We start from the raw sequence: 14,592 nt of genomic DNA on the forward strand, positions 1-14,592 counted from the left end.
CTTTTAGTTGTGTCTGCACCCTGCTTTAAAAACAAAAGCAATGTGTTCTGGCCTTCTGACTTTGTTATTATATACCAGATAAATTTTATTGTAGATCAGAACAGAGGAACTCTTTGTTTGCAAGAATGAAGAATTTTTTTGCAGCTACATTTAATGTGCTGCTCTATGTTTGTAGCCGTTATTGACACACAATGCTAAAATGAGAAGTTCATGGATCACCTGTGCAACTTCCCACTGTAGATAAATGGTGTAAGTGTAGATATCATACAAAATTGAATACTAGAAGAGCAGGAAGGGATAGGAACAAAAGGATTTGTCATCCTTTTGTTATGGTGGGTGCAAATACTAGCCCAAAATTGGTTTAGCAATGACTCAGCCTAGTCATAACACATTAATCTTTTTTTTTTTTTTTTTTTTTTTCCTTTCTCTTTTTTCTTTCACATACAGGTCAAACTCAATACTTAAGTCACAAGAAGAACTATGAGCGTAAAAAGGGCTATGGTAAATGTAGACAACCAGGTTCTGCTTCAGTATAGTTTTGGGTTTGTTTTTTTTTTATGTATCACTACTACTCCTGATCAAGACACTAATTTTAGCAAAACTCTGATTTTGTGAAATAATATTTTATGTAGAATAAGTACCCTTTATCAGCTATCTTTTAACAGGAAGCACAAACATTAAAAGTACATGGTGAAGGAGTATATGATCAGAATTAGGGAAAATATATGTAATCAGAACTACTTCTATGCAGGATGCTAACAGACAAGTCATCATCTCTCTGCAAACATGTACAGGTCAGGCACTGAAACACCCAACCCCTGTCCTGTCCCCTGACAGCCTCCCCAGACCTCCCAGCCCCTTTCTTACTGCGTCTCTACAGTAACTTCTTCAGAAACAGTTTAGTTGTTAGTTGTTTCAGTAACAAAAAAATATCTTTCAAGTTCTTTCTCTCCTTCCCTAGTTATACAACTAATAAACACTTGCCACATTGACTCAAAAGCAGGACCAGACAAAGGGCATTGCAACTTACCTATAAAGACTACAGCTGTTCCAAATGTACATTAGGAGATTAGATTTTCCCTCTGCTGCAAACAGACAAGAAGGATGACAATATGTTGGCATAGCAGGTTTTTAGATCAACAGCTATGCCAACATCTTGCCTCCCCTCCAGCTCTGCATAAAAGAACTTCCTGGAAAGGAATCTGGAAACTGTATAATGTCTTACTGTGATATGTTTGATCTAAAATAGAAAACCAAAATTTAGATAGACACTTCACACTGTTATGTAAAATATTTTAATATCAACCTCACAGAACAGTGTACAGTAATTCTAAAGTGAGTTGCTTTTTATCCCTTAGGCTATGAGATCTAAAAAAAGCCCTGAAAAAGGGCCCAGTTTTTAATTCTGTCTCTATGGTACACCACAGTGTTTGCTTAAATACTTTTCATAAAGCAATAATGTATTCAGGAGTTTCCTTACCAACACATCAACAAAATCCAAGAGGGAGGATGGTGTGTCCACAGACAATGTATCTGATATACTGTAGCAGAGTTATATTCTCAAATTATTTTAAGTTCTCATTTTCTGCATTTGTTCAGTGTCTGTGTCCTAGATTCACCTAAACAAAAAGGGATGAAAAAGGAAGAGATTTAAAACACAAACATTTGCTGTTACAGAAATATGTCTTCCGCTTCATTCTTATTTAGAAACCATACTGCCACCTTCTTGTGATCTATTTCCATTTGCACAAATATCTGTAACAGGTTTTTCTGGGGGCAGCGGATTTACAAAGGAGTCAGATTTTCAGGAGAAAAGTGGTAGTTGTTACAAAACTGGAGACAGTCATGCCCACAGTGCCACAACTTTGCTGTTAGGGGGTTGGTTTGTTTGGGGTTCCTTATTTTAAACAAAGGAGGGTCAGGAAAGGGGAGAGGGCCAGGGAAGACACTGAATATATTTCTTTTATGATGTACCTGCTGTACAGTAGCCAAAGGAGTCCATAAGTTTAGGGACATAGAATCATGGAATGGTTTGGGTTGGAAGGGGCCTAAAGATCACCCAGTTGCAACCCACATGCATGGGCAGGGACACCTTCCCCCAGATCAGGCTGCCCAGGGCCCCATCCAGCTGGTCCTGAACACTGCCAGGGATGGGGCAGCCACAGCTTCCCTGGGCAACCTGTTGCAGGGGCCCAAATAGATGTGGTAACTGTGTATAGACCACACTGGCTCAGTCATTCACAACACCAAACACGTGCTACTCAATAAATAATGTTGTCAATTTGGGGAATTTTTTGTCAACTATGCCTTTAATTTTCAACTCCGTATTCAAACCTGATGCCTTGATGTTGTATCAGCATTGGGCATTGGGGCTTTTTTTTTTTTTTTTCCCCCAGGGAACTGCTGGATTTTGGAGTATGAAGAGAAAAACCAAGGACAGGTTTATCTATTTGCTTTGTCTACAACATCTTTAACAAACAGCATGTGCATTCATGGTCATCAGACACCCTGATAGCTAACACTTTCTAAGAAAACATTGAGGAAACTGTGTTCCAGTAAACTTTTTCCAGGCTGTGGTTGTTGCTCAAGGTAGCCTCTCTCAGGAGTTACTGTGCTGTCAATGATCAAGTCGCTTAACAACCCAGAACAGCCCAAAAAACAGGAGCAAAGACAGGAAGGCAGGATTTTACATACTACATAAATAGAATGGAAACCATTCTGAAACTAAGCACTTTACCACATTTCTAAATACCACAGGAGAGCACCTTTTGTTGTTCTCATTAACACTATGTCTTTAATTAACATTACAATTATGATGCAAGCTGTCCTTGTCTTACACAATTGAAAGTCTGTTTTTCCACCAATTACTCTCTTGCAAGAAAAAAGTGGAGAGTTGAAGACATGTGAATGACACTACATTACACCACTATTACTACTACTATATCTCAGGGTGGGAAAAAGTTTTAATTCTTCAAAATAGAAAGCAATTTTTAAGTTCAAAATTCTTATTTCATAAAAATGGTGGATAAACAGAAAAAAAGTGTTTACTTGCCTTGTTTGTGTTTGTGAAGCCTTTAGAATTTAGGATACAGATATATGTGATCAGGTACATGTACGTACAACTTCTCTTTATCATTCTCTTACAGATCTTGTATAAATTAGTAGAGTTATATTAAAACTTTTTCAACATCTCTGCATTTGCTTAAGCTAACAACTTTTTCAATACTTCCATTGAATTGAAAACTGCCTATATGTGGAACCCAATTCTGCAGAAGGTTTGCATGTAAGTGTACTCACATCAGTAGATGCTTTTTATACTCTGACATGACATATAATAAACAAGAATTAAACTGAACAGCAGTGTCAGCAGACAAGATCAGGGTGTGTTAACATTGATGTTCTCTGACCTGCCAATCTGATGTCTCATGCAATCACTTCTGTCCTAACAAAGCTTGTTGTTTTGGAGGGCACTGTATGAACTGCAGCTTAGTCTGGACTTGGGCCAAGAGAGATATTATTTCAAAGCTGCATATCCTAGCTGTGCCACTAACCCAGAGAGTCTGGATTTGGCATGCTGTGATAACCCGAAATCTAATCAGTGCAAACTACCAGCAGGGTTATGCTTTTCAGCAGTATCAGGCTGTCTCTGGAAGTTAACATCCCACTTGAAAAATCCATCACTGAATCTGAAAGCAATCTGACCATCTGCTGCTGAAGTACCATTGCTGTCACAGGTCATTTTAGACAAAGTTTATTGTGAAAAAATAAAGGAAGCTATTAAAAAAATTAATAAATTAAGGTTTCTTTGTAGATTTTTCAGATTTCTGCCAGCTAGAAAGACAAACATCAAATGCTACCAAATGCACAAAGGAAACCAACTGCTGAAAGAATAATTTTCTGATTAAGTAGAAAATTTAATTGTGACTGTTAAAAATGGGTGGGATGGGGGAAAGCAGACAGTGCATTTTATTTCACGGCTTCCAAACTTCATCTGTTCTCTGTTACAATATTCAGCAGCAGCACACAGCTTCTTTTCAGCATGGCCAGATAAGGATATGAGAGGGGAAAGCAAACAGGCTAAAAGATACATTCATTTGATGCATTAAATCTTCTCCCACTCTCAGACTGCTCTTCACAACTTTTATACACGCTGCAACACGGGAACAAGGAAAAGACAGCAAAAGCACTTGAATCAGGTGAAGGATCAGAAGCAAAGTAGGTAAAAAAGAATCTTGAAACAAAGGAAGAACTCCACATGAACATTGCAGGCTAAGCTTCTGAGAGGGGAGAAAGGATGGGATCAACCATTTTTGATATTGACTCACAGGGAAGCTCAGAGCAGAGAAAGTGAAGATGCCTTCCAACCCCCAGCGTCACCTGCTTATTGTGTATGAACCTGCTCTGAGCAGGTTCAGACAACCAGGACTTAAAATGCTGGCAGCTGCCTGCAGCATCTTTTAGAATGGGGCTCCCACCATCAGTACCAGTGGCTGCACTGGCATTAGCAGTGTGTGTGTGAGGGAAAGCATGAGAAGAAAGCAGGCTGTCTCAGGGGCACAGTTTAATCCCTGTAATTACGCAGCGCTGGTACAGAAAGGTCTGCACCCAAATTCTGAAGCTCCATAAAGCTGGGAGTCTGGGACATACCCTGGAGGATCTTTGTTTTAAAAACAAGCATTTTGGCAGCCTCTAACATGGATTATCCATTTCAGTATATTTTCTCACTAATTATAGAGACACTATGCCTAATTTCCCCAGAATAACAGACTGAAATTTCTAAAGATAAGAGTCTGTCATAAATTGACTTAATTATATTTTAATTAATTTTCGTTTATTGCACTGGTTGAAGTATTTTTCCATTAAATGCAGAATAACCACATTTATGAAGGAAAGCAATAGTTCTTTTCAAGCTGACCAACCCATCATGTGCACACAAAACACTACTGAGGAGTCACAGGCTTAGTCTGATGGGACTGGTGAATAGTCCAGGGGTGCTCCAAATTGTAGGGAAACCAAGGCCAAAGATGTGGCAGGTCTCCTATGGACTGGGTTCCCAAGGAATGTCTGGCAGATTTCCAGAAAAAATGAAAAGATTCTGCACCAGGGAGAAGATAAAAGGAATAGGGAGGCAATCACCTTCTAGCAGATCCTCCTGTCACATTTTGCTTGGGAAGTTTTCAGGTGGGAAAGCATCAACAACAACAAAGCAGGAGCTGGAAGCAGAAAAACATAGAGCTGATCAAAATACCCACTGAAGAAAAAACTGAATGTTGTCCCGTTGCTTTAGAAAAGATTCATTCATATTCCTCCCACAGACCAAATCAGTTGGCCATAGATAATTTCATAAAATTATTCATCCAGAAGTATTTATTTACATGTTGCAGTATAAAACATTATGAGTTCTAATTGGATTTGACATAATAGAGATCCCTTCCTGCAATTGGAGGATTCTTCCATTCTAAGTTTTCCATGGGTATTTTTCAGGCTAAATTTAAAAATTCTTGCTTTCCCTTCCCTGCTCCCAATACCCACATGATTAATCCAGAGCCTAATCTACATAATTTTCCTGCATGGTCTCAAAAATACACCAGATTACAAAATCTGCTGAAAATATTCATATTAATTTCTGTGGATTTTTTCTAAGATGCATTTTGATTTTGCATCTACAAAATAAATAAAAAAGAATCACTTGATTATGCAAAATTTGGGGGATTTTTACATCTCCGTGTTAAAGTTGGCTAAGGTAGGATTGGTAAATGTTCTTGCCTGTCTTTCAGAGTAAAAAAACCTGATGCAGTAGAAAGAATTTTGGCCTATTGGGTACTTAAATATTTGAATTCCAAATTGATGCCATTTAGCAGCTGACAACTAACCCTTCTGGGTAACTGGGATTTTGCAGCTGACTGTGTGGAAGCAGAGACAGACTAATGTTCATGTTTGAAAGTGAGACTATGAATGAAACCATAATCAGGTAACAGTCTTTCTTCTAGAGTGCACTCTCTGTGGTATTACTACATCATGGGAAATAATGGATTAACACCAAAAAAAAAAAAAAAAAAAAAAAAGGTACCTCAGATTCAGTCAGTTAGCTAATGTGTAGCCAGATGCAATAAGACATCCTAAAAAATTGTTAGAACTGAGGTCAATGATGATGGAAAATTCTAGTCTTTACACAGGAACAAAAAATTCCGTAAGCTTCTACCAAATTCAACCTTGTCCCCAAAAGACTCATTCAATTATGAAAAAATGGGTATAATTTTTTTTCAGGGGTATCTTGTATACTGCTAGTGTACACTTTCACAGTGAAGAAGATCTAATGGATAGATTATCTGCCCATTGCTTAGCAAGATAATAACCTGCCAGCTCTGTACAAAATTTAATATAAATGACAGGCAACACTCTGAAGTGGAGCAACAAGGAAAAATACTGTTTTGTGAAAATGTCAGCCAACTACATACCTGTAGTTTTAAACTTGTATACTGAAGAAACAGCCTTGGCTCCTTCCTTTATTTGTTCAAATAGACTGCAGTAGCCATTTGAAGTGATACCCACATTGTCCTGTTCATTCAAACAGCTCTGTTAATAGTGCTGTCCCAAAAAGGAAATCCCTATTTCGTTTGTGATGGCGTAGGATGAATATGCTGAATGGAAATGGGGTATAGTAAGATGGTTTGGTGTGTAAAATTATATTTAACTGCATCGTGACATGTCACTGCTAAACTAAGGGCTCATCTGGGTTTGAACAATAAACAAAATCACTCCCTCATCAACAGGTTACAACAACTAACAAATGATGTACAGAGACAATAAGCAAAATAGAGTGATTTGTTAAGAATGTCTCAGCCTTTTGCTACTTCTGCCTTGTGGGTTTCACTTGAACTGTACCCTAGGGCATTTAGAAAAGACTTGCATGCAAATAATGGCATTAATTATTGATGTTCTGCTTCTCCCATTTTAACAAATAAATCACTAACACTGGAAATATAAATCAGGTATATCAGCACAAGGTATAAGTTGTCCTGCAGTTAACAGCCTGTATGTTCTGATTATTCAGCCCATTTTCTCCACGCATGGTAGAAACCAGAAACTGACTCCTGAATGCAAGACAGTGCTGCAGTTGTCAGGAAAACTACTGGAGTTTAGTCCTCAGGCAGGTATAAAATATGTATGAAGTTACCTTTGCATTATGAATGGTTCATAGCAGCCACAACATTTTTTAGACATGTTTGAATTACCCATACATATTATTGTCTTTTCTAGTTCACAAGACTGTAACTTCCAGAACTGTAGCCTAACACAAATACATGCAAGGATGTACTGACATCTCTCTGTCAGTCAGAGATTTGAAAACATGTCTCTATTCACTAATTATTTTGCAACCAACATTTTTTAAAAAGGTAATCTAGTTATGAAATAAATTATTGTGTTCTTTGTTGTTGTGTTTTACTGTTCCTAACCTTACCTATCTGAAATCCTCTGTTGCACTTGAAAGAAAGGTGTTAATTACTATTCCTACATAACTTCTCGCAGGGGCAGGTGTCTTGCAAATGTGTTATTGCAATTTAAAATGTCCTTAAAATAGCTTGCTGTGGGCAGCATGTTCGTAAGTAGATCTAAGAGACACTGATTAAGTAAAGCTCCCTACTGTGTCAAGAACATCTTTATTGGGAAGAAATTTGCAAATTGAATGGAATTGATCTGAATTTCTGATTTTTAAGTATGGTTTCATCCTGCTCCTCCACAGAAATTTCAGGTTTCAACTTTGGGCAGACCTTTTCTGTTCACTGAAAAAAAAAAAAAAAAGCTGTCCAGTGTCTACTGCAGCACTGTCTTTCTCTCCACTCATCCCATGACCTACATTTCAGACACTGCCAGTAAAGATAAAGTTCAGTTGAATCAGTGACAATATGCTGGGGACATGGAAATTTTTGCAGGAGTTGTACATTATCTTGTATTTTCTATTTCTTCAGTGTGGAGCTTTTAAAAGAAATAGCTAGCTTAAAAACTTGGCAATTCTCAGTCATAGGGAAAAAATTACCAGAATCAGCCCATAAAAATACTTTGGAAGGCACATAGGAATTACTCTCCTCCTAGCAGAATAGGCTAAAACACTGATCTCTGTGTACAACTTCGTTAAACTCAGCAGCCCCTAAAGAATGTTTATGGGCAACACAAGTATTGTGGCTGGTGGATTCACACTATGCAACAGCCATCACTGCAGGAGAACTTCCTGAAGGAACAACTCTTTCTGCTGGGGCATTCCTTGGGCAGTGATTGCTGGAGAAGACACGCTGAACTGGTCCCTGAGAAGTGACCAGTGTTAAGAACAACACAATAATAGAAGAAAGCTGATTTTATTTTTCTGCTCTCCTACGCAGAAACACGCTTAATAATTATTTTGCAGATATCTGAGCATGACTAATTTTGCCAGAATGTTCTAGCATACAGCCTGTGCAGTTAATTAATTGCTGTATTTGTTGCACACAGTAGCAGAAAGATTCAACTGAAACAGCATCCCATTGGAGAAAGTCCACATAACTACTGCCAGGAAATGTTAACATCTAAGTGGCTCTTGAAAATAAACCCATGGCACTCTAATGGTCATATGAAGATATTTTTTCTTATTAGGTCTACTTGAGTTAATCTACAGAAAACAAACTGATGTAGTTCTTGTTCAGTTCTTCCGAAGTTAAGGGAGTTAGCATTAACAGAATTTTTAAATTCTAAGAAAACATAATAAAACCTACAGAAGAGCTGTATCGTCTGTATTTTAAAAAGCCCCACACTGGACTGAAATATTCTCATGTATTTTATCACATATTGAAAAGTGCTATATACATGTACACAGTCAGAAGTACAGAAGACACAGCTTTTTTTCCTCAATCATAGCAGTTAATTAAACCAGGATTTGGTGGTCCTAAGGTCTTCACCAACAGACTTCTCAGCACCCCTTCTGTGTTGTAGTCACGCATTCCAGAAAAGTAAACACATCTTACTAGTAATCATGAATGCTCCACCTATTTAAAACAGTATCAATACCCACATTAGACTATGGCCTTACGGGCTTGCTTAGTTTTTTTTTTTCTCACGTTTTTGTTTTTACTAATTTTAAGTGCCAATGTAAGTTTGCTGGCTTGTGCAAAGAAGCTTTGAAATGCATTCGGAGTAACAGTTCACTGCTCATTGGCTCAATTTTAAAAATCTGACTTTATATGTTTTATCCTCTAAAATTTTCATCTCCTGGTTATGTTAGAAATCTGTGAATAATATTTACACAAACAACTGCTTCTGTTGTATTTTACAACATGAAGTTTTGGCTCAATTCCTCTGAAAATAAGGATTCATTCTGATAATGACATCTGTGGAAAGGGGTGGTGCATAGTACTTTACCAGATCAGATCTCAACAAACAATTATTTACTGCCAAGTAAGAACTTGTTTTTTAAATTCACTGACTTCAGAAAGAAATTCGTGTCTGTATTGCCATTAGTTCCTAGTTACAATAAAATACTTTTTCTAAAGCTTTCTATCTTGTACAGTCCATTCAAAGGACTATGCTCTGGAAAATCAGTGAGTGGGGTACACGAATGTACAGACTTTATTCTGTTTGTAACAGAAGCTGCAGGATATATGTGAATTCAGGATAAGGAGGGGAAAGGAGTGATCTTGCTGTAGACACTGAAAGCCCTCTAGGCAAACTGAATGCCTTTGGAGCCTACATTTCCTATGCAAAGCTGGGACTGACTTCTTTCAAAGAAGTACTAATTGCTAGCATCTTGTTTTCTGAGTGGCCAGGATGAAATACACCGACTTGAGGAGAAACTGCTTTGCTGCAGAAAAAGTCACTGAAAGAATTTCAAACTCACACAAGATGCCCAGAACCAGAAAGCACCTGACCCTATCTCACCTATTACCTACCCAAGATTTGCCAGTCGAATGCAATTTAATTAGTTTGTTATGAGACACTCAGAAATCACATAGCATGCTTGCATTAAACACACATTTAGGAAGAAATTTTTAAAATGGTCTTTGGTGCACAATGGAAAAAATTAAATAAATCCAGGACCTGATCAAACAAATCTGCTGAGGTAAATAAATAAATAAAAAAACAACAAAACTGGAGAATAACTATTTCAGCAAAGGGAAGTGGGTCTCTAGTAGGAGGAAAAAAGTCAGTTTGTAGCTATGTCAAGCCTGCTAGCATATATGCACAATCACAGTGCATATACACAGATCAAGAGCAGGACAAAAATTAGTCTGCCTGTGCCATCAGTGCTGGTATTTCTTAACAACAGGAGGAGTTTGTTTTGATGTGTTTTGGGGTGGTTTTTTTTTTGGGTTGGGTTTTTTTTTTGTTTGTTGGTTTGGGGTTTTTTTTTGGGGGGGGGTGTTTGGTTTTTTGTTTGTTTTGGTATGTTTGTTTGTGGTTTTTTGTTGGGGTTTTTTTGCCTCAAAAGGGAGGTGTAATTTCTTCTAAAAGAGAACGGCGTCTGACTTTCATTATTATAAAACTTGTATCAACACATCTACTAACACTGAAAACAAGCAGCAAAGGACAAAATTCAGAGATTTTATGAGCATACAGTAGGAGAGAACCATCCTACCTTTTAGCACCATGTCTCTCTTAAAAAAAAATGGCAAATTTTAAGAACTCATTTATCTGCCCTGTTCTCAACTTTTCATGGCTCCTTCCGTGCAGACAGTCCCCCTGACACTAACCTTTCCTCTGATGGAAAGTTCTCACAGCATTTGTTCATCTTCTAATTGTGCAGGGCCCCTAACAACTGAGGAAAGACCAAGACACAGAAGAGACAGCCAAAGCTATTCTGTGCTGAGCCCAACATTAAATTCACATATACTGAACAGACAAGTAACTTTGTCTTCTTCCCTCAAAGAACAATCAAACCCACATCATTATTCTTCATTGAATTATAATTCTCTTGAAAGATTTGAGTTGTCAGCTATAAAACTTCACTTCAGATTCCTTAATTCTGCCCATCCTGTAACTCTACCACTCAGCAGACATGTTACTTCTCACATAGTGGGAGAAGACGAAGTGTCCTGTTCCAGCCAGAATTTGAACACCCTCCCGAGAAGTTTTTAGGGAGAACTAGTGGTTTCCTGAGGAGACACAATGATAACCACATAGATCGCCAAGATAAATGGAAATAACACAAGAAAAGGAACCCTTAACTAAGACACCAGTTAGGATTTAGACAAAGATTTCTTTTTTACTCATAATTTCTTTCATTTCTTGCAGTCCTGTGCTTTCTCCTTCATGCAATATTCTGATCCTAAAAAAATTAAATTTAACATACTAGAACAAATGTCATTCCCTCGTAGGAGGTTTCAGACTTGTAAGTGGCCTCCAAAAAGAGGGCAGTTTTCTTCATTTGGAATAATTTAGGTTAAACACAAATAAAGAGAAACTTCAAGAGAGTGGACTGCTCAAAACCAAGCAGGGACAGGCCCGCCTTCTGAAGCTGAAGACAACACTTGGTTTTTCACTCTGTGGCCAAGTATCTCAATACACTGACATACAGCACCTTAAAGCAAAGACCCTGATTCTATTCCCAGGCTAAAAAACACTTCTGTAACTGCTGTGTGCGCTACAAATATTGAAAACGTCCAGTTTGCTTTTCAAAGTTAAAAAAACCCAAACAACAACAAAAAAACCCCACATAACCCCTGCCACAACTACTTGCACAAAGTCCAAAATCTGAGGTCAATTGTGCTAATGTACTTCCTCTTAACTTTAACGTTGTATCCAACCTTTACAGCCACAAAGATATTTCACTGAACAACTACTTGCTTGAAAAAAAAAAAAAAAACAAACCCAAAAACAAACTGAAAAAAATATTACTACAGCAGCTCACAGACAAAAAAAGAAATTTATATGCAAAGAAAGAACAGCAAGGAAGCGCAGATTTTTTCAGTAAGGTTTTGCTTAGTAAGAGCACAGCCTTCAGAAATTAATTTTTAAAATACTACCATGGCCTCAACTCCAGTCTCAGGAATCAAAGGATCCAGAGTTAAAGATGAGTAGTATCAATCTATAGGAAGAGACACTTCAGAGATCTGCACAGAACACGAGTACGCGACGGAACAGTGTGCCTCGCGTGTACCCAGACGTAAAACGTGGCAGCTGCTCTGTGAGAGCGTTTACTGTAAACCCCACCTGAGCCCCACGGCACGCTCCGGCTACAGCTTCATCACCTCCCTTTCTCCATTGTCTGAGCACCAGAAAGTTACTCTCTACTCCTTGCCGTTCCGTCCCAGCAACCCGCACACCCGCCTCGCGTTAGCGCGGTGACTCTCAAGACCGCGGAGCTTTAGCTGGGGACTCCGCCGGGTGGGAGCCGAGAGCCGCGTCCCTCCCCGCGCCCCGCCACCCCCGGCAGCGACCGCCTGTCGGGACAGCGTCCGCCTGTCGGGACAGAGGCCTGCCCGCCGCCTCCCCGCGCCCACCCAGGGGCCTGCGGCACCGGGACACCTCCACTCGCCTCGCCTCCCTCCGCGGGTGCTGACACGGGGCGCTCGGGTCTCCCTTCTCCTCCGGGACGCTCCTCCTCTTCTCAGCCGAAACGGCTCCGGGCAGGGTCGGTCCGACGGGAGGGCTGGGGCCGCGGGAAGCCAGGCCGGTCCCTCCGGCCACGGCTGCGGGCTCCGCGCAGCCCCCGTCCGGGGACCCCAGCAGTGGCTCCCTCTGTACCTGCGGCAGTGGTGGGAGCGCAGGGCGAGTTGCGGCCCCGGCAGGGCGGGCGGGTGGGCGGCCCTCTCCCTCTCCCTCTCTCTCTCTCTCCCTCTCCCTCTCCTTCTCTCTCCGTCTCTCTCCGCTCTCTCCGCCCTCTCTGCCGGCAGCTCGCTCGCTCGCTGGCTCGCTCGGTCTCTCCGCAGCCGCACACCTGCCGCCGCACCGGCCTCCCCTGCGGACACGCCTCGCCCTGACGGAGCCGGGGCGGGGCCGGGCTCTGCCGTGCCCTTCGTGGCCTCTTCCGCGGCCGCAAAGCCGCCCCCCGCTGCCCGCTCTGCCCACCGGTCCCTCGGGAGCCCAGGGAACAGCCCGGGCCCGCCGGAGTGAGCCAGCCTCACCGCGACAGGCGCTCTGTCGCGACAGCAGCTGGCGACTTGGGCGGGGGGCAGATTCCCTGCTGCGGGTTTACAGACCGTTCGTGCAAGCTGTGTACACACGCTCGAGAATATGTACGCTTTCTACTGCATTTAGAATTCAAACACATACATATCAAACTCTGCCTTCCAAAACCTCTGAGTGATCACAGCTTTTGCCACTTTCGGTTTATTTTAAGGCAACCAGCGAGATATTGCAGCCTCCGTGGACTACCAACACTGCCACTTTTTACAATGCTTATGGAAGAAAATGCAATCATATCTTGATTATTTAGCACATTATTTAATTTTAAAATGAAGTTTAAATAGTATTTTATTTTAGCTCTTACGTTTTGTGTGTGTATAGAAAACATTGCTCATTAGACCTGCTGATACCTGTGGGAAACCCAGACAAAATTTTCAGACCCAGTTTCTTTTACTGGCTAAAAAGAAGCAGCAAGCCACAAGATTAAAAGTAGAAAAAAAATTCCAAACCAAACAAAAATGCCACATTAGATATAGAGTTGTTTGGGTAATCCATTGGGCTGCTTGCAAATAAAAGTAGTGAACACCTGTGGAGTGGAGCACAGAGATAGGAACAGTTTTCATCTTGTTATTTATGGGAAAAGAACCCTTATGACTTCTCACCGTTGGTCGTTTACTGGAAATCTGAGTTGGTAAATTTAGGCTAGAAACTGCGATAAACAAAAGCTGAAAGAAGTGTGACCTTCAGGGCAATACTTTCATGTGAGACAGTGAAATCTCAGCTTTTGTTCCAAGCCAAGCAGTATGCAGGCATACACTGCAGAGAAGCATGCTGCTATTTTAAAAGCATGTTAATTTCTCAGTTTAACTGTATTTACTTCCAATACCTGCTGTTAAAAAGCAGTGATTAGGCAAATGTATTTTTCTTTATTCCAGCTATGTTTTGTACTCTGATCAAGTCTTTGTATATAGTAATTTTCAATATTTTCTTCTATGCTCAGTTAATTGCATAGTGCCGTGCTCTTTTGAACAGGGTTCTCACAGTGATTTGAAACATTCTTTTGAAATTAAAATCAGGCAATTGTAAACCCACAAAACTGACAAAGCAGCTAAGGAGATAAAATCTTCAGGTGCCTCGGTAAGATGCTTTTCAGTTATGCCACGTATGGACTGCTTTTCCTAAATGCCCTCTGTAAGAGACTGCTCGACAGTGTTTCAGAAGGAAGTTTGCTGAGCGAGAACAGGCATTAGTTCCCCCCGGCTTTTTGCCTTGCAGAACAACTGGTCAGAGATTTTTTAGCAGCTGTGAAGGTATGCTAGTTTTAATCACCTTCTGCTTGGTGAGGGACAGAAGCAATATATACTACATGAACAGTACCTCACTGATTTACTCCATGACCAAGCAAGGCTTTCCAGCACATGCAAAATCCCTTTTTACCTGTGTCAGTTCATTAAATCTCAGTTCAGCCTCGTTTGAGGCTCCTGCAGAAGTTTCTGGCCG

The 14,592-nt window shown here is 40.3% G+C and overlaps 1 long non-coding RNA gene across 1 annotated transcript; it reads right to left on the reverse strand.

Annotated features, from left to right (window-relative positions):
- Positions 1-1,279: 1,279 nt before the first annotated feature.
- LOC139789796 (uncharacterized) lies at positions 1,280-5,330 on the reverse strand. The gene is made up of 2 exons (XR_011723250.1): positions 5,137-5,330; positions 1,280-1,619 (listed from the first exon to the last, which is right to left on the reverse strand). It is a non-coding gene; the product is annotated as an uncharacterized lncRNA (long non-coding RNA).
- Positions 5,331-14,592: the final 9,262 nt, after the last annotated feature.

Source organism: Heliangelus exortis, chromosome Z (genome assembly GCF_036169615.1).
Source record: "Heliangelus exortis chromosome Z, bHelExo1.hap1, whole genome shotgun sequence".
NCBI classification, from domain to species: Eukaryota; Metazoa; Chordata; class Aves; order Apodiformes; family Trochilidae; genus Heliangelus; species Heliangelus exortis.